Source organism: Lathamus discolor, chromosome 18, assembly GCF_037157495.1.
Source record: "Lathamus discolor isolate bLatDis1 chromosome 18, bLatDis1.hap1, whole genome shotgun sequence".
Lineage (NCBI taxonomy): Eukaryota > Metazoa > Chordata > Aves > Psittaciformes > Psittacidae > Lathamus > Lathamus discolor.
In genome coordinates this window covers 6,939,537-6,958,799 of record NC_088901.1, presented here as the reverse complement: position 1 = coordinate 6,958,799, position 19,263 = coordinate 6,939,537, and the positions used below count along the sequence as shown (strand labels likewise).

Below are 19,263 nucleotides of genomic sequence, written 5' to 3'. Positions count from 1 at the left end.
CCTGGATGAAAGCATCCTGGTTGCGGTGCTGCGCCCCGACCTGAGGGACCACACGTCGGAGTTCGTGCGAAGGCTCCTCGAGGCCACGGAGAAGGAGTGCGCGGAGCAAGCGCTGAAACTCCTGATCCGAGAGGACTCCCGTGCTGCCGGCGGCTTGGGGAAGAGCCACAGAGCCAGAGAGTGCTGGGCTGAGTTCAGCTGGTGGCGGGAGGGCAGCCCTGTGGCCAGCACCAGCTGGAAGGCCTGCCAGGAGCGATGCAAGGGCAAGCTGGTGGTGAGAACCACCTCCTCTGGCAGCCAGCACAGAGGCGAGTGGATCATCACGACCAGAGTGACCTGCTCTGACCGCCCCGGGGGCTGGGAGCTGAGCCCCGAGCCCAGCCCCAGCCCCGCTGCCTGCACGCTGGGGACCCCCGAGCCCAGAGCAGCCCCCTCCAGCAGCGCGGACGCGGCGGACGCAGACGCGCTCCCGAGCACCTCGAGCGCTGCCGTGCAGGGGGGTCCTGCCTGCGGCCCCGCTCCCACCCCAGCGGAGCAGGAAGACGCGCAGCAGGAGCCAGGGCAGGCTGTGCCCGGGCCCTCTGCTCCCCGCCGGGGCAGGGCCCGCTCCAAGCGCGGGCCCCGCTGCACTCGCAAGAGGCAGACCAGCAGCTCTGAAGACTCCGCTGCACCCGCCAAGAAGCTGCCCCGTCGGTGATGCTCCAAGGCGACACCAGCACTGGCCAAAGGAGCCGGGCCAGCAGCAGGGCCACTCGCTGACCCTGCCGGACCAGGAGGCTCCATCTTTCACCCAGAAACCTTCCTCTGTCTCTTATTAAACGCTTGAACGTCCCAGAAAGCGTCTGGCGTTGTTGTCCAAGTTTCCAGCTGAGGATGAAGCACCATCCTACCCTACAGCCCCCCCTTCTCACACACTTCATCCTTCCTGAGGGTGCTTCAACACAGGGCCTTCCCTTGGCACCATTTCTGATGCTTTGGAGGCAGCAGAGTCCGGAGCAAGGTGGGATGCTCACTGCCCTGCAAAGCGCAGCTGCGGGCTGCACAAGGGGTTTCATTTGCCATTCTAGTGAACCATGTCCACAGCCCTCTCCTCGGGGTGTAATGGCCATGGTGGGATTCGTACAGCTGAAGAGCTGAAGATGGCATGTCCCAGTTCCTTCCTTCACTGTGAGGAGGGCGTCTCGCTGGCCGGTGCCTGGCGCCTGGCGCCCGCAAAGCTTTTCAATTTCATTCTTCATTTGAAATTCTCATTTCGTTTCTTTTCTCATTTATTTTTCTCTACAAAGCTCCGCTGCTGTCTGAGACAAGGGCCAGGGCTCAGCAGCATGGCCTCGGTGGCTTGCAGGGGGAGATGGTGCAGGGCGGGGGACCAGATCCTGTCCTGCATTCATCATCACTCAGCACGGGCAGCTAGTCTCCTAGGAAACTATGGGAAGAACTCGGTGCAGTCACAGACCCCCAGTTTTCCCCATTTTCCACTCTCCAGACCTGGGGCTGTGGGGGGTGGGGTGTCAGGGTTCCTCTGAAGATGATAAAATGACAATCTGTGAACTTCTGCAGGGAATTTTCAGTGACGATTACAATGAGATAAATTCAGACATAGCCTAGGTGTGTAGCTGTTTCTCTACCTGCTCTCCTGGAAGGATGCAATCAGGATTTAGTGTTTCTGAAGACACTTACAAATACAGCCTGAAACTCAGGTGAGATAATAACATGTATATTCAACTTCTGGGTGGGGTTTTGTTGGTGGTTTGTTTTTTTTGTTTGTTTTTGTTTTAAACAAAATGACTTGTTTTAATAGATTGTTCTCTTTCACAGACTAATTGACACTGCTGAAATTGCAGCTTTAAGACTTGACCAAAGAGTCTGGTTCACCCTAAAGTAGAGGCATAGCTTATAAACTGGTACCATGCAAATGGGTGGCGAATACAGAGCATGAGGGTGAACTGAAGAGCTTCACTCAAGAGAACTGTGGGGACAAAACCTGTCATCTGAAAGGGTTCCCACAGCATCTCTCTGCTATCCCAATGAATGAGATAGGCTAGTGAAAGGCACAGACCAAAGAGCGAACTGAGGTGCTTGCAAATGATAAGTCTGTGTGCTGCTGATACCTTGCAATCAAGTGATGATAGCCTTTTAAGTAATGTAAGGAAAATAACACTTGCATTATGAAGAGGTGGCTGCTAATGCCATGAGGCCTGGAACAGGCACTGGCACAGTGATACTGGGATGCCCTACCCATCTATCTGTGTGTACCCTTAATGGAGAGGGACACCACCTACCCTGTGCTCATCCCAGACCCATGGACTGCAGTCATTAGTTCAGTCCTTGCTTCAGGGTCAGATGAGAGGGTTTTGTTCCTTGTCCTGCTCCAGCTGCCCTGAGCAAAAACAGAGCTTCTGGTAGGCACCCCCATACACTGTCCTCACAGCATTTCCATACCTTAGCATTCTTTTCCCCTTTCTTAGCCTTCTTTTTTCCACCATCTTTGTATCAACCTTTCTCCTCCCAATTTCCCCCCATGTAAACAACTCAAACCATAACTTTTTTTCCCACCTGCTCCTAGTTTTGATTCATCCATTCCCAAATATGTGATTTCTGATCCTCTTACCTAAGCAATTTTGCCATTATATGGTATTACAGATGGTTACCTGGGTGTTGTTCGCCTTACAATATTCTACTCCCCCAAAGGTTCACAGTACTCCCCTCCAATTATCTGTGGAGTCTGATGTTTTCTCAAACACCTCCCGCTTAACCACCTGTGAGATTCAGCCACCCCTCACAACTATAACTTTTGCTGGCTTCCCACACAGCTACTTGTTATGTTCAGAAGTTTCTGGTGTCTTGTTCAGCAGATTTCCACCTCCTGCTCAACCGCTTACCCTGAGCCAGGGCCTCCTCAGCAGCCATAACAATATGCCCACAGCAACTGATGTGAGCTGTTCTGGTCTAGTCCATTTCCCACTGCTTGAAGAATGCTCACAGTTCAGATGAGCTGTGATGGTGGCTGGCTGAAATCCTGAAGAACTTTTCTTCTATCCAGCTCTCAGGTTAAGCATGTATCCTTGCAAGTTGGCTGATAATGGGAAAGCCATCTCATCGCCTCCTTAGTTTACAGAAGTAATTGTAAGACATATTTTGATATCAGTGATCTTGTTAGTCATTGACTTGTCTGGTGGTTGGTTGTGATGGGTTTGTAACCTTCAGTTCTCTGGAGAGATGGACCATTTGTTTCCTTGTGGTTGAGGTTTTGAATTTCTTTTATTCTCTGCAGGCATACATAGACCGCAATGTCTTCCACATATTTATGATGAGCCTTTGTAACATCACAAACCATCCTATCTGGCTGCACAGCAAACAAAACAACATGCACTTGTGAAATACACTTGGTTTAGTTCTATCCCTAATTTACAGCAATAACTAAAAAAGGCAAAACACATGTATTTATGACTGATATCATAGCAGTTACCAGAAGAGGGTATATTTTTCTGAATTTATAAATCCCCGAACACTGCCCACTCATTGCTTCTGCTTGCACAGTCCTCCTGTGAATTATAGTTAAACAACACTTCTCACTCAGGCTGATATCCATGGTGAATGCCTTTCAGTAACACGTTCTTGAAACAAACTTTTCCCTAACAATCTAGAAAACAGAGGTAGCCAAGTGAACAGTACATTCTGATTAACAGTGAGAAAAAGCCAACACAGAGAAATCAAACTTATGAGGTGACAAATGCTATGCTTAATTGTGAAAGAGATTCTCTCAGATCTTTGGTATGGCCTCCTGCTGCTGTGCAGCAGGTAAATGGCATGGACAATCCACTCTGATTTCCCTTTGCTAATTTAGCTCTGTTTCTGATATATTGTCATAATTTTCTTTCTTCCTCGGTAGTTTTACTTTTTAAGGAAGGACAGCTAAACAAGCATTGCTGCATCCCTTATTCTCAGGCTTTTCTATTTCTAGCTTTGCTCACTGCACTCCTTTGTGCCTTAGATAAATATTCCAGCCTCTCTTGTGTCCTAGTTAGACATAATAAAAGCACCAAGTAAAGATATCTTCAAATCTGGCACTAAGATGACTCATTCAAGAAGCGTTGTATCGCTAAGTCAAATCATGCAATCTGGTGTTGTGTTAAAGGGGCTCATGATAATCGTGTGAGGAAACATCCACGATCTATGCTAAAATTGTCTAACCCAAAGACACATTTTTACACACACACAAAAAAAGTGTCAGCTATCTGTCGCATCTGCCTCTCAGTGCACTCCACAAATGACACGAGACACGGAACTCCTTCCCTTTCATTGCTGGTAGAACACTCCACACCCAACCCTCCCAGAGGGCTCATCGGCTCTATTGTTTGACCTAATTCCAAGTTTTCTTTTTCCCAGATTTTCTTGATGTATTGACATACAATTCCTTGTCGGCAGTCAGACAAATCTACACTTTGAAACTCTGCATCCTTCTTAGTCTTCCAAGTACATAGGAAAAGTGGCATAACAGAACTAGAGTGTTCCCCATGCCCACTGAACACAGGACAAGAATCACAGAATCATAGAATCACAGAATAGTTAGGGTTGGAAAGGACCTCAAGATCATCTAGTTGCAACCCCCTTGCCATGGGCAGGGACACCTCACACTAAACCATCCCACTCAAGGCTTCATCCAACCTGGCCTTGCACACTGCCAGGGATGGAGCACTCACAACCTCCCTGGGCAACCGATTCCAGTGTCTCACCACCCTAACAGGAAAGAATTTCCTCCTTATGCCCAATCTAAACTTCCCCTGTTTAAGTTTTAACCCACTACCCCTCGTCCTGTCACTACAGTCCCTGACGAAGAGACCCTCCCCAGCATCCCTATAGGCCCCCTTCAGATACTGGAAGGCTGCTATGAGGTTTCAACGCAGCCTTCTCTTCTCCAGGCTGAACAGCCCCAACTTCCTCAGCCTATCTTCATATGGGAGGTGCTCCAGTCCCCTGATCATCCTCATGGCCCTCCTCTGGACTTGTTCCAGCAGTTCCATGTCCTTTTTATGTTGAGGACACCAACAGAAGAAGCAACAGTCTTATTTGCTTTGCAGCAAACGGTATTTAGAAGTCTGACAGGTTCATGGCAGAAGATTAAAATCAGACATCTAATTTCCATTTACCTTAATATAGTGGACGGAATGCTGTGGTAAGACAGAGGTTGATCACTTGTGGTATCATGCATCCCTGCATTAACAGACAGAGGAAGAGACAAACAATTCAGCATTTTAACAGCTTCACCTATTTGATTTTGTCTGCTGAGGCAAATCTATCAACAGCCCTTAGTTTAACAATTAAGGTGAGATGTAGCAGTAAATACAGCCAAACTTTGGGATAATTTGCCAAAGATATTAGCAGAAAATATATCTTAAAACCTCCTTAAGAACCAGGTTAGGTGAATATTAGTCAGGAGTCTTTGATCCCATATATAAGACACGCAAGGGAAGACAGGGTTTGTCTTTCCAGTAAACTCACAGTCCCCCTTTCCCCTTCTACTTCCTGTGACCTTCTGAACAAATTATTTCATCTTGAAAAATTATCATATAATATCTGAGCTACCAAAGAGGTCTACAACAAGCAATGAACAGAAGAAACAAACCAATATGTCCCGAATGTTTAATTAAGGGCTAAGACTCTTTCCCTAACTCTGGCATTGTTTCTTTAGACCAGCTTCAAGACATGAGGACCTCTGTTTTACCTTTTGAATGTAAGGGGTACCTTGAGGGTACTCCTCGATGAAGAAAGTCCAATATTAAGAACTGAACATGAATATTCAATCCAGGTTTTCCATTCTTATACATTGTTCCTGACCAAAACAAAATAAAGGAGGACTTGTTTGAAAAATCATGGCAGTCAAGTGAAGTTCCCAACAACTGGAAAAAGGGTAATATAGCCCCCATTTTCAAGAATGGGAAAATGGATGACCCAGGGCATTACAGACCAGCCAGTCTCCCCTCTGTGCCTGGCAAAATCTTGGAGCAGATTCTCCTGGAAAGCACGCTAAGGCACATGAAAAACAACAGGGTGCTTGATGACAAGCCAGCATAGCTTCACTAAGCAAGAGTACTTACTCCACAGTAAGAGTACTCCCTCAGCCACAGCAAGAACGGCTTTGCGCATTTGCAAGTGAGCACAAAGACGACTACTGGAACCTTCAACTGAGTAATCTGTGAACAAGCAAACACCCCAACAGCAAGAAAACCTCGTTAGAAGTAGCTTCTAGAGTCAACAGAAACACAAGCTCCATACCCACTCCAGTTAAGCACAAAAGCCTGAAGCAAAAAGCAGACAACGGCTGAAGCACGACAGCTGAGAGATGGGGATCTTGGCAATCCATTACCCCTCAGGACTGCCAGAGGAAGTGTCCTGATCAAGAGCAAATCTCATGGCATGTATTTTCAGGAAGTGGCCCCAAAATGGGGAAGGCCCCGGAGAAGCTCTCTCGGAAGTGAGACTTTTATTCCTGGAACAGAAACCTTTGTGACTATGCCATAACCAGATGGAAGGAAGTCTCCATCCACACGTATCTCCCCACGCGGCAGAGTAACAGAAGGTCCCTCACGTTATGCTGAGGCAGCAGGTACTAGCTGCCAGCCAAAGGAAGGATGCTATTCAAGCAGACCTGCAGCTCAGCCTCCACAGGGCGAATCTTGCACTGTCTTTCCTTTGAAAAGTCAATGCGGAGGGATTTGGACATATATAACAGCATCTGAAAACCCAAATGCATGCAGACACGTAATAAGGGAAGACTTCTGCTGCTATCCAGCCACCTCAGTCTGCGAGGGTACTGCACATCTGTGAAATACAAGTGGCTAAATGATCCTACCAACATCCCATTTTCCTGTAGTTCAACATCAGCCAGAATCCTCATGGATAAAACAATTCCCAGATCACAACTCTAAAAATACATCTGCAGGGCTCCAGAGGGCTTGAAGGTTGCTTCCCTGAGCTATAACATCCCTGCTGTGCTGGAGGGAAAGCTTTACAGCAGCTCATTAAACCACAACTCCATCTGCTGCACAGTTCTGCCAACGTTTGTTTGATTTGGGAAACTTCCTTTAATTCACCACGAAGATTGATTCCCAAAGGAAACAAAAGAAAACTAACAATGTGCCTGTCTCCAGCCAAAAGTCACCCCCTTAGAGTTGAAAATTGGGCCATACAGTCACACTTTTACTCCTTTCTTCTGTGCTACAGTAACCAGAACTAAAATTCAGGTAAATGTGATTTAAGCAGCAAACCAAAGCCCCACTTGCCAAAATCACAGGCCAGAAAGTCTGAAGTAATTCGGGGGACACAGCCTAGTTCCATGCACACAACCACACCAGCTGCTTTGCCAGCAAAGCCTTGTGCTTCACACCTAGGCTTCTCCTGCATGTTTGTTCACAGCAGACGATACATAACACTTCTCTTCCTTTAAAACCTACCAACCCATCCTTGTTTGGGCACTGCTGATGGGTCACTGGGACCAGCCCAACTGAGCTGGGTCAGACTGACCCCTACACAGGGAGCACAGATCCAGCCCCAGGCTGCCACCAGACACTGGCAAAGGCCCTGCCAGTGGCAAAGAGGAACATCATTTCCTTGTGCAAAAGCTTCACTGCATTATTACAAGAAAATGTTTTTCACAATTACATTGAAAAAAACCCAGATGGTTTGGAACACATGTTAGTACCCCATGCAACACAGAAACAGTTCAATGCCGTGTTATAGTATCCACCTCCTTCTGTAGAGCTGAGAGAATGCTACTTCTATTCTCTTAGTGCCACTCTCTTCTGTTGAGAAAGCTTTTTGGAAAGATTGCATCATCTCATCTGCACATCTACAGCACCTACCAAAATGCAATTCCCATCTCATGCCAAGCCTCTGCAACCCAACAGCAAGAGAGGGATGTCAGAAGAGCACCTCTGACACACGAACAAGGACAGGGGAATACTGTGCCTGCTTTGGCAACGCAAGTATCAGCAAAGGAAGCAAAATTGTGGCTCACCTTGTAACAGGAAAGAAACAGCAGCTCCCACTGTCCAAAGCTGCTCTTCACACAGAGCAGGGGGACACTGGACAAGATGAGGATGTGTTGGCACTTGAGAGCCACCTACAAACTGCACTGACCACTGCAAGCAAGAACCTGGAGAGCTGCTGCAGCTGCAGGCCCAGCCTGTGGGGCTTGTCCCACAGAACACGAGTGCAGCCAAACACAAGGTCCAGCCTGAGCTTACCTTTAAAGTAACTTTTCCTTTTTCCACCCTTATTTATCAGGGATTCCCAAGTCCTACCCAGATAAGGCAAGTCTCAAGAGCTCTTGTAATATTATTTATGGATTATAATCCTTTTCAATAGAAAAGATTTAGAGAAGAAAGATTTGAAGGAAAGGGTGAAGTGTCCCTGTGACAAATCCAGATTTTAATGCTAGAACTAGTTGCCAAGCAATTAAAGGATATTTATCAAAGCTTGTTTTAAAATGTAGGCTCACACTGAATTCTGAGCCACAGCAGCAGAGGTCAAAGCCCAGCCCAGCCAAATGATCTGCTGCAGATGAAAGCAGTGCTCCCATAGGAATCTTTCACACATTAAAAGTTCCAGGAAGTTTTTGGAGAGCTCTAAACCTCTATATCAGTTTTAGTTGATTTTAAATCTGACAGTTAAGTACCCCAGCCTCATGCAGGTACCTTAAAATACAGCTAACAATTCTTGGAGACTCCAAGAAGTTTCTGCCTGCAACTCAAAGTTGCAGACAACCCTTTTTCTGTAAGCCTTATACCTTAAGCACCTTATATCTTAACACTCACTGCCTCATTTCAAATAGAACTTCACCAGAAGTTTCATCATCCAGTGTCAGCAAGGTTTGATCTTCCACAGCCCTCACATGCTCACAAAGGGGGTGATGGACACTCCCAGTGCTGGTGAACAGTTTCCCATTCAACAGCTTTTCAGGCAAGAGAGCCAAAGGGGATCAGGAAACATCCCCCGTGGCAAATGCACACAAAAGGAAACAAACCTCTTGACCATATATTGTTTCCTGTAAACCCCATCTCATTCTTGCTCTCTCTCACACACAGACACACACACCCCCCCTTTTTTATTTACATTGCAAATGTGACTCTCAGGATCACTAAACTTTTTGTTTGGGAAACCAAGAACATTAATCTCAAAACTGTGTCAAGAGAATATGCCCATTTGATTGCTTCCCAGCCCATCAACAGAAAATTAAGGTATTATCACTACTACTCATGCCTGCAGTTTAGAAATACAAAGGTTAATAAAGCCATTTCATTCCCTGGGAACAAGTCTAGATTGATCTGTCTTTCCAGTCCATCAGTCTCCCAGCTGTGGGAGATAATCCACCCGAAGAAAAGGTACCCCTGTGATTAACAGCAGTCCTGCAGGCCACAGACACACCCATTAGATTTCATATTTGGTCTGATAAATACATTTCAGGGGAGTAACTTTGGAGGACAGGGAAAACGTGCCACAACTGTAGAAGTCCTTAGTTACTAAATTCACTAAGAACCATCACTGCCTTCTCCTGGTGCATAAAAGCCATTTGGAGATGTCGTGGTTTAAACCAACCCACACAGGTCGTCCACTCACCCCTCCCCCGGACCCTCCCCCCTCCTGGAGGGATGGGGAGGAGAATCAGGAGAATGTAACTCCCACAGGTTGAGATAAGAACAGCCCAGTAACTAAGGTATAACACAAATCACTACTGCTACTGCCAATGATAATATTGATAAGAGAAAATAACAAGAGAATACGATACCACTGCCGAACGAGTTCGACCCCCCCGAAGAGAGAGAGCCTGCCCTTCCGGGTAACTCCCAGTTACCTCTCCGGGCATGACGTGCTGTGGTATGGAATACCTCTTTGGCTAGTTTGGGTCAGGTGTCCTGTCTCTGCTTCCTCCCGGCCTCCCTCGTCCCCAGCAGAGCATGAGACTCACAGAGTCCTTGGCCAGAATAAACATTACTTAGCAACAATTAAAAACAATACGTGTTATCAGCTCTCTGCCCAGGCTGGAAGTCAAAACACAGAGCTTGCACCAGTTACTAAGAAGGAGCAAAACGGTTCCGGGTAAACTCAGGACAGGAGAATAGGTTCTAGGCCTAGAAATAAGCAGCTGGAAGGGTGGTAAATGCAGAGAAAGCCCAGACCTTCACCTACCTACTTCTGCATCATCCATCTCTGCCTGGCACCACAGCCTTGGGTCACCAGGCATCCAACAGAAGCAGCTTCAGACCTCCCCAGGCCTCCTTCAGGCCACAGTCCTATTACCCACTGGTGAACTTCCACCCCCAGCTATTCCCCCTCATGAAACCACAGGCATTATCTGCACTCACATCAAAGTCTGGGTCCAGCTCAGAACCCTGACCAGAATCATCTGCAACTATATCCCCTGCAGCAAGTTCCAAAAGTTGAATTAGTTGGCAAACAAAGGGCTGGCTTTTAGCAGCTCTGAAGCAGTCCCCACCACACAGTACGTGATTTGGTAAACCGAGGGTGGGATTTACTTTTGTATCAGCCACTGTTTTATATATTTGAATGATTTCCTGTTGCCACCCAACCTCCTGCCAATTTTTGTGCTCACTCAGTGTGCAAAAGGCACCAGCACCTTCAACTGTGCACCTACACCTTCAGAAGCTCTTTGAAACTCCACCTCTTTCCCAAGACAGAGTAGCTCCCTGAGAGTAGTTCCTAAGTAGAATAGCGATGACTGACAGGAAAAGAGCTTCTGGCATTCACCTTGAACTACTGAAGTCATCTGCCTGACCCAAATGACTGCAAGAACCCAGCATCTGTCTCAAGCCCTTTGATGATAACTTTGTGAAGTTCAGTGAAGCATAAGGAAAAAAGCAGTAGAACAGAATTCAGCCTTGATTTCCATCAGGTCAGGCAACAGGAGATGGATGCAAAATTAAATTAAGATCACCTGCAGAGATGTGACGAAACATTTATTAAATAAAACTCCACAGCTTCACTCTAACAGCCCTTAAAAAGCAGAACAACAAGGAATTCTGACCATCTGTGACTGTACATCTCTCTCATCCACAAGTGATTCTCACTAGAGGCACTACTTGTCCGCAGAAGAGATCAAAGCTGCACCCTAAATTGCTGCAAATTAACCATATTGCACAGGCAGAACACCTGCTATTCCATCTCCTATATGCAGAGGAGTTAACAAACAACACTGACATCCACAAAATCTGTGCTCAAAACTGTTTAGGAACATTTCAAACCCAAGTAACTTTGTGTATGAAGAAGCACCTGATAGAACCCTGAAGTGCACCAGTTCTCTTTAAACTTGTTAGCTTGTGTGTGGGTAGTTCAGCTACAAAAACCCAAAGCATTGCCTGTGCTGGGAGGGATTACTGCAAGACAACAGATGATGTCAGTGTAAAACAAGCATCAGACTCATTTTACATAGTTCAGCATTCTGCAAGAGGAAAAACGGCTCAAGGGACTAGGCAGCTCACGTGGAAAAGAAAACTTCTTGTTGCACAAACTCACAGCCACTAAAGTGAGGATGTGACTTAAACTGAGATTTAAACAACTAAACCTCCCTGCCTGGGAGCAGGAGAGGCTGATCATGATAAATTACTTTCGTAGATGCAGATCATCCTGCTCTTTCATATCAAGTCTTCAGCATTTATTTTAATTAGAGTAAATAACTGCCCCTATGGGACTGTTTTACAGTTTGAGTGTTTGCATAAACCTGCTGCGAGTCAACGGGCACATTCCCTGGGAGATTCATCACCCAGACACAGTCACTCCTCCTCCAGCTAATGAAGGACAGCCAGCAGTTCGGGCTCCTCAGGATGTATGTACAGACCTATCTCTTGCCATTACCCCACTCAAGAGAGCTGAGGACTTACATGAAGCCACCGCTGGAAGCCCTTTCACCTCTACCTGCTCTGCTTACAGAAGCATGAAACCAGCAATGCAGATTACAGCTAGACTCATCAGCCATGCAGAACAGGAATAGAAAGGCCAGGAACAAGAACGATATAATTTAAAGCTTCTCAGGATTTCACCATTTGCAGAGACAAGAGGGCAGCATCCAGCTGCCATGGCAGAATAACCGCTTGTCATCAGATCAGAAACCACAGCTCATCGCTGCAGACGAATGTCTTTGTGCGGCAGCACTTCTCACTGACCACTGGTGGTGAAGTGAGTCAGTGAGACAGGCAGGAGAGGAGAAAGGACCACAGCACAGCCACACAGGGAGAAATTGAGCCCTTCTCCCTCCAATCGGTTCGTCTTCTCATGCAAGCTGTAGTGAACCAGATCCATACAAGCTGAGGCGCAGGAGCTCTCACACAGCAGCCTGCCTTGCCCCACATCACTGGAGCTACTCTCCTCACAGAGCTTATTACAAGCAGTGGGGAGGATTTTACCTCCTTTCCCCTTCCTAAGGTCAGGAACAGAGATCCCATGCTCTCTTCCAGAGCACGCAGCCTCCTGTGATCCAAGGCCTGGAGTTTCAGGAAAAAGCTGTGAGAAGTCCACAGTGTAGAGCCATGCAAGAAGACAAGGAAGGTGCAGTTACAGACAGAGGTAGGTTTGTTGAGGAAGGGGTGGAGAGCAGCTCAAGGATGCACAGGGAAAGACCCCACCACAGAAAGGTTGCTAAGGGGGAAATAGTCAGCAGCCTGCAACACAGTCATCCCAGGTCTCTCCTGGGCACACCCTTCCCCTCCCAACTGCCAGCTGCTCAGCCAGCAAAAAGTGTGGGGAACACAGGAAGGTTTAGCCTAGTACCTATGTGTATTCTCACTCCTTCCTCTGTGCTAACCAGATAAAGGAGTCCAATGTATTCTGTTGGCAGACTGCACACAGAAAATGAAACATGAACAGACCCACACAGGAAGGGAGACAGCAACACCCTGGCATAACACAGGATTATGGTTGTCTTTGCCAGGCTCAGCATAGGTCACATCAAGCTCCCACGGGCAGATCCAGTAACAAGATTTCTGTTTGGACACTGGACTGTGAATCACAGCAACAGAGATGGATATTCAGAGCTGAACAGTGGAAGTCATTTTCCCTCTGACTCACAATAAAAGGTTACCACTGCAGTATTTGCTCAGTGAACAAGTCCCAGTTAGCAAGGAAGTAAATCCAACACACATCCAAGTATAGTCTTGCCTGGGGACAGGTTCTCCAATAGCTCCTATTTTACTCTCCCTTTAACTAGATCCAACCAATTCAAATCCAGCGAGTGTATTTTAATCAATTCAGCTGATCACTGACAAAGACCTGATAGTTCCACACTCACTGTAACAACGGTACCTTTGCTTCCTTCATATGCCTTGTGATATTGCCAAGATCTTCAACATCAACGACACAATTTGCCCCTCCAGCTTCCTCAGCATCAGCCTCCTCCTCACTACTGCTTTCAAACAACTCCTCTGCCTGTGTAAGAGATCGGAGAAAAACCCAAGTGAGAAATGTATCTGAACGTTAAACATTAGATCTTCATCTATGCTAACCAGTGAAATCAGCTCTCACACTCAGCAAAGATACTGAAAAGCAAGGAACAGTCTACCAATAACCTGTATAATGTGTACCAGATGCATTTAAACCTGGGGCTTTCTTCGGTGCGCATTTAAAAGTCCAGTAGCACAGACTGCCCGAACCTCAGCCCAGCTTTCTTGCCCCTAGATGACTCCCGTTCCCTCGTGCGCCCATTTGATCCAACGACAGGCAATCAGAGAAGTCAGACTCCCGCTGTGTACTGTGATCATCTGGAAGCCTAAAGTCCTTCAATTCTTCCAAGTGCCCATTGGTGTCTGATGAACAGGGAGTAAGAGATCTGCTTTCCAAGTCAAACTCTTCACAGAGCAGAAACATCATCTCCCTTGCTGTACACAGGCAAGGTACAGCAGAAGAGCACTTGCGGAACAGCATTGTCGTGAAAGGAAGACTTGGACAACTCAATATGAGTTAACAGCAAGCTTCATTTATTGGGCTTCTACCTTCGGTTAATATAACAGTAAATATGCAAGTACCAGGCACTTGATTGGTTCTGGCACAAATAAGGCATTGTGTAAGCTCTACATTTTTGCAGCTACCCCAACATCCTCTTTCTCATGCACTTATCGCTTAGCGTCCTTGGCTGTGATTGGTCATGGTATGTTGCTGTTTGCCGGTGTCCTTCAGTTCATTATCTGGCATGAGAAGTCTGCACCATGTTCCACACAGATGTCTTGTTTCAGCTCGTTGATGGGAACGTGACCTTTTTCGACAAGCCAATCCCCCACAATTCCCCCGTTTTTATTTATGAAGGAATAAGGATTGAGTCAGGAGTCGTTGTAAACAAGTAGAATAACATTGCAAAGCATAACAAAGCAACAAACTATAATTATGAGGCCTATATTGGCGAAGCAGCTTGTAAAGCAAACGTATATGCAGCTCTATGAAGCGAACCTCGATTTTCAAATAACTCGAGTAATTCAAAATCTGTACTTCTAAAATCAGCTAAATATTTCCGAAGTGCTATAAGCAGGTTACATAAAAGTTATTTAGACAGACTATACAAAAGTCTTTGTTTCAGCCAACTCTGGCGAAGATATCTTATAGACTGACAACCACCACAATACAATTCTACTGTAGGGTCACACTGATGACAAAAACTACAGTTATCAAAGCACTTGTTGTATCACCAATCTCATTTGTACCACTATATGCCTGTGGCCATGGACCGGATCTAGGAGGGCGACCGTGCTCAACGAAAGCTCTGTGTTGATTAAGGAGTTAAGTTCTTCTACTAGTGGCTGTAGCGCTCGGCGCAAGCGACGCTCCTCCTGGGCCTGCGAGTCAGGGTCCATACACTAGCTCGGAGACGCTGTCACTGGAGCTTCTGCAGCAGCCGGTCTTAGTCACTTGGATGGTACCCACAAGGGTCCTGCGGGAGCAGAAACACAGGCGTAACCACGGCCCAGATATATTACTTCTGCCGGTCCCTGCCACAAACCTGTATTAGGATCTCGATAGTACGCCTTAAAAGAAGGCTTTATCTTCTGCGCTTCTGTTTGTACAAAGTGCTTAACAACCGCTGGAGTTTGTTCATCACCAAAGATGCATAAATAATTTAACGTAATTTCACCCATATAATAAGCATCGATGACACCTGGAACAATAAATAGTCCTTTCAACGCAGATGATGATCTCCCCAGTAGCAAGGCTTCTATAGGCTTATTATTTAAAGTCAGAGGACCATACATTCCAGTAGAGAGCAATGACACGGTCTTATCACATAAGGTAGTATCTGCTGCGGTTGCCAAGTCCATTCCGAGGCTGCCGGTGGTGGCTGGTTGCAGGCGATGGGGTTTGATTTGCTGCGTACACACATTGAGGCGCAGGGGCTGTAGTACCCATGCTTGGGATCATCGCGCGACGGGTCTTGGCGCTCCGCTGCCTGTTTCCCAACAGGTTTTGTTTACGTCGACAGGTAGCAGCACAATGGTTATCCATTTGACAATTAGGGCAGCACACCGAGTGGTGGCAATCTTTTCTCATGTGCCCATTTTGACCACATCTAAAACATTGAGGACCCTTGACCATACCGGTGGCTTGCAAAGGTGCCAAGGCCGCTAATACTTGCGAAAGACTTTTTTGAATTGCCTCTCCCACTGCTTTTACTGCCTCAACCAACATTGCCTGATGCCCCATAGGTACCCGTGCCATTCATTCTAGCATCTCTTCTACAGTGGCATTTGCAGGTAACTGAACAAGTATCTGCCTTACAGCATCAGTACAGTTCTGTATTGCACACTGACGCAGTAAAATACCATGCATGTATTCTGGAGCACCTGACTTCCTTATAGCATCAGCTACCCTATCCACAAAGGTACTGAAGGGCTCGTCCTTTTTCTGTGTCACTTTCATGTAGGCAGGAGCTGCAGTAGTATCTTTAATCTGTGATAGAGCTCGCAAGGCTAGTCTCATAGATTCTTTTAACAATTCTGGACCTAGCAGGACTTGAGCCTCCTTAGTGGAGAAATGTCCAGTTCCCATCAGGTGTTATAATTGTGCCCCAATCAGGGGATCTCCCTGGCCTTGCTGAACTGCAATTGCCTCTTGACAGGCTTTCTGCCAATACATGTTCCATAACAACAACTGCGAAGGGGTGAGGATTAATTTCACAATACTTTTAATATAACAGCAAATCTGTTCCCCAAATATATGACAACATTTGCCTAGTGGGTTCAAACTGAATGCCTGTAGAAATAACAGTTTGCCTTAACTGAGATAGCAATTTCCAATTTAAGGGAGACATTTCAGCATTTACTGCCTGACCTTGAGCGTTAATCTGGTACTTAACAGGAAAGGCGAGAATCTTTTCCTGCAAGGCCTGCAAACAATCAAATCATTGTTTGACAGAGCCTCTCTCTGAATAGATTCCAATCTATCACCTGTCTACCTGTGCTCTGTAACTTTACCTTTTTTTTTTTTCTTCTTTTTTTTTTTTTTTAAGTTGTTCACCCTGCTTTGCACGGCTACAAACAGTAGCCTGCTCGGCAGCAGCTACAGCTGCCTGCCTGCTTCAGCAGCAACCATAAATACCTGTCAGCAACCGCACCTTTGCATTAACCCTTTCTCGCCTGAAATGTTAAACCGCTACCTGTTAAAAACTTTTACATGAACACAACAACAAAAAAAAAATACATAGAACACCATCTGCCCTCATCACACACACACACATACGTATGCGTATGGGATCCCACAAGCACACTTCACACAACTATAATATTTGAAACACAAAATTCAGACAATCATTACTCGCACTACACAGTCCCATGTACAGAATGCGGCACAAGGACTCTGTGAAGACTATCAGGAAACCAGCTCCAACAAGCATAATCGCAGTGTGAGGTGGCAGGCTCAGCCCTAGCGAGCGTCCCCGCAGAGGCTCTGCCTCCCCCACATCACATGAGGCTTGGGCTTTTATACTGGCCAAAATGCACACTCATTCTGACACAGGTGGCCAGACTATGTCAGAAGAAGTGGCCAGCAATATCTATAAAGGTTTCCAAGCGTCAATAGAATCATAGACATATTTGCCAACTTCTAGTACATGAGTATCACAGAGAGACTGTATCAAATGAGTTGTATATGGGACCCCAAGTCCACGGTCCGTCACAGCCCGCCCGATACCCCTGATAAGGGCATACGAGGGACATTCCCACCGAGGGTCTTGATCCAGCACATACATCACAGGGAAAGCACACAATATATCTGCATCCCCCACCCATTTCACTTCTCCCTTTACAGCTGCCCATTTATCATGAGGATCTGGGGGATATAAATCAGGCTTCTTTTCCGGCTCCATGTCAAAAGGATCATCCAGGTCAGCATCAGAATTAACAGGCGTCAGAACTTCAGAAGCAGCAACAGCAGCCTGATGAGCATGCACAGGCTCCTTGGGGTTAATAGGATCCAGGTCAAAAAGACTGTCTTCATCTCTGTCCTCAGTCTTTGCAGACGCGACGGCAACTGGCAGAGGTTCAGGCGGCAACTGGCAGAGGTTCAGGGGTGGCCAGGGGTGGGGGGGGGGAACACTGGGTTCCACGATCTCACTTTTTGACTTTAACGTCTCTAAAATAGTTCTCCAAATGACTAACAAATGTTTCACAGTGTCACCATCATTTGTGGCTGCATCCCACAACTTCACTCGTGCACCACTCCACAAAGAGACCTCAGATACGGTAGACTCATCAGCCAATGGATAATGCGTCTTCGACCATTTCAACATTAAATTTAAGTCTGTCTCTTTAAAGGTTGCTCCCTTCACCTTAAGGGCTGAAAACATCCATAAAACAGAGACTTTTTCCTTAGCGATTTTTTCCCAAGTCCCAAGTTCAAAGGCTTCGCCAACCCCCTGGATTAATTCCTTCTCTTTAATACCGCGCTTTTCTAAAAAGCAATTTAATAAATTTAGGGCAGCTTGCCTCTCCATACCCCCTTTTAAGGTGCTCGCGCTCCGTTGCCCTACGAGGCTTCGGCTGCTCCTCCTCCTTGGTGCAACACTGTCGATACAGCCACTGCAAGTCCGGCGGCGCCCAGATCCCGTCTATACGGTCGTCCTTTTGCGCAATGCGCCGCTTTGACCCTCCGGGGCAAAATCGGAGCCAAGTGCCAGTTTTCACGGCTGTGGTGTTGTTACCATCCAAGCGAAGACAAGTATCACGTCGGGGTCACCATTTGTCGTGAAAGGAAGACTTGGACGACTCAATATGAGTTAACAGCAAGCTTCGTTTATTGGGCTTCTACCTTCAGTCAATATAACAGTAAATATGCAAATACTAGGCACTTGATTGGTTCTGGCACAAATAAGGCATTGCGTAAGCTCTACATTTTTGCAGCTACACCGTGCACCCCTCCACCATCCTCTTTCTCATGCACTTATCGCTTAGTGTCCTTGACTGTGATTGGTCATAGTATGTTGCTGTTTGCCGGTGTCCGTTTTGGGCCATCAGCAGCAAAACATCCACGGCTGTGAAGATGCATTGAAGATTTTATTGTTCTATGTTTGTTCTTCACCTGTTCTAATGTTCTTTTGTTGTTAAACTGTAGTTGTTTTGTTGTTAAACCAGCTCTGCTGTGCTTACTAGGTGTCAAGAAGCTTACTTTCAGAACAAAAGCTCAAGGAGGAGCAATGACTCATCTGATAACCAAGCTGAGCTGATGGAATTTGAGAGCTGATTCACGGCACAGGCAGCCAGTCTCCAAGGAAACTATGGGAAGGACTGGGTGCAGTTACAAACCCCCAGTTTTCCCCACTTCCCACCCTCCAGACCTGGGAATCAGCCTTAAAAAGAAATTGCACTGTAAAAACCCAGCTTTGGTGAATTGGTTGGAGGGGACCCGTATCTGGCACTGTGATATTGCGTGAGTCCTGCTTGGTAGGAGAAAGAAAAGGTGAAGTAGGTGTGAAGGAAAGAGGCAAAACCCCAGTGCTGCTGGTTCAGCCCCTACCCTTCCCGTGGTGAACGGTGCCTCTCTCTGGAGAGCTGGAATTGCACATTCTGCCTAGTTGAAACCAGACATTTTTCCAGTTTTGGTTTGTGGAGGGAAATGTGGAGTGAAATTTTGCCCATAGTGAGAGGGCTGAAGTAACCACCTCAAACATCAGCCCAGCCCCAGCTATGTGCAGGCCTTGCAGCTTGCTCAGCACTGCCTTGGAGCCTCCGGTTGTGTTACTTGCTTTCACTGTCTCCCGAGCTCCAGTAAAAACAC

At 46.7% G+C, this 19,263-nt stretch overlaps 1 long non-coding RNA gene across 1 annotated transcript; it reads right to left on the bottom strand.

Moving 5' to 3' along the window:
- Positions 1 to 3,291: 3,291 nt before the first annotated feature.
- Positions 3,292 to 5,215, bottom strand: LOC136023406 (uncharacterized). Its single transcript, XR_010616578.1, has 2 exons — positions 5,151 to 5,215; positions 3,292 to 3,346 (listed from the first exon to the last, which is right to left on the bottom strand). It is a non-coding gene; the product is annotated as an uncharacterized LOC136023406 (long non-coding RNA).
- Positions 5,216 to 19,263: the final 14,048 nt, after the last annotated feature.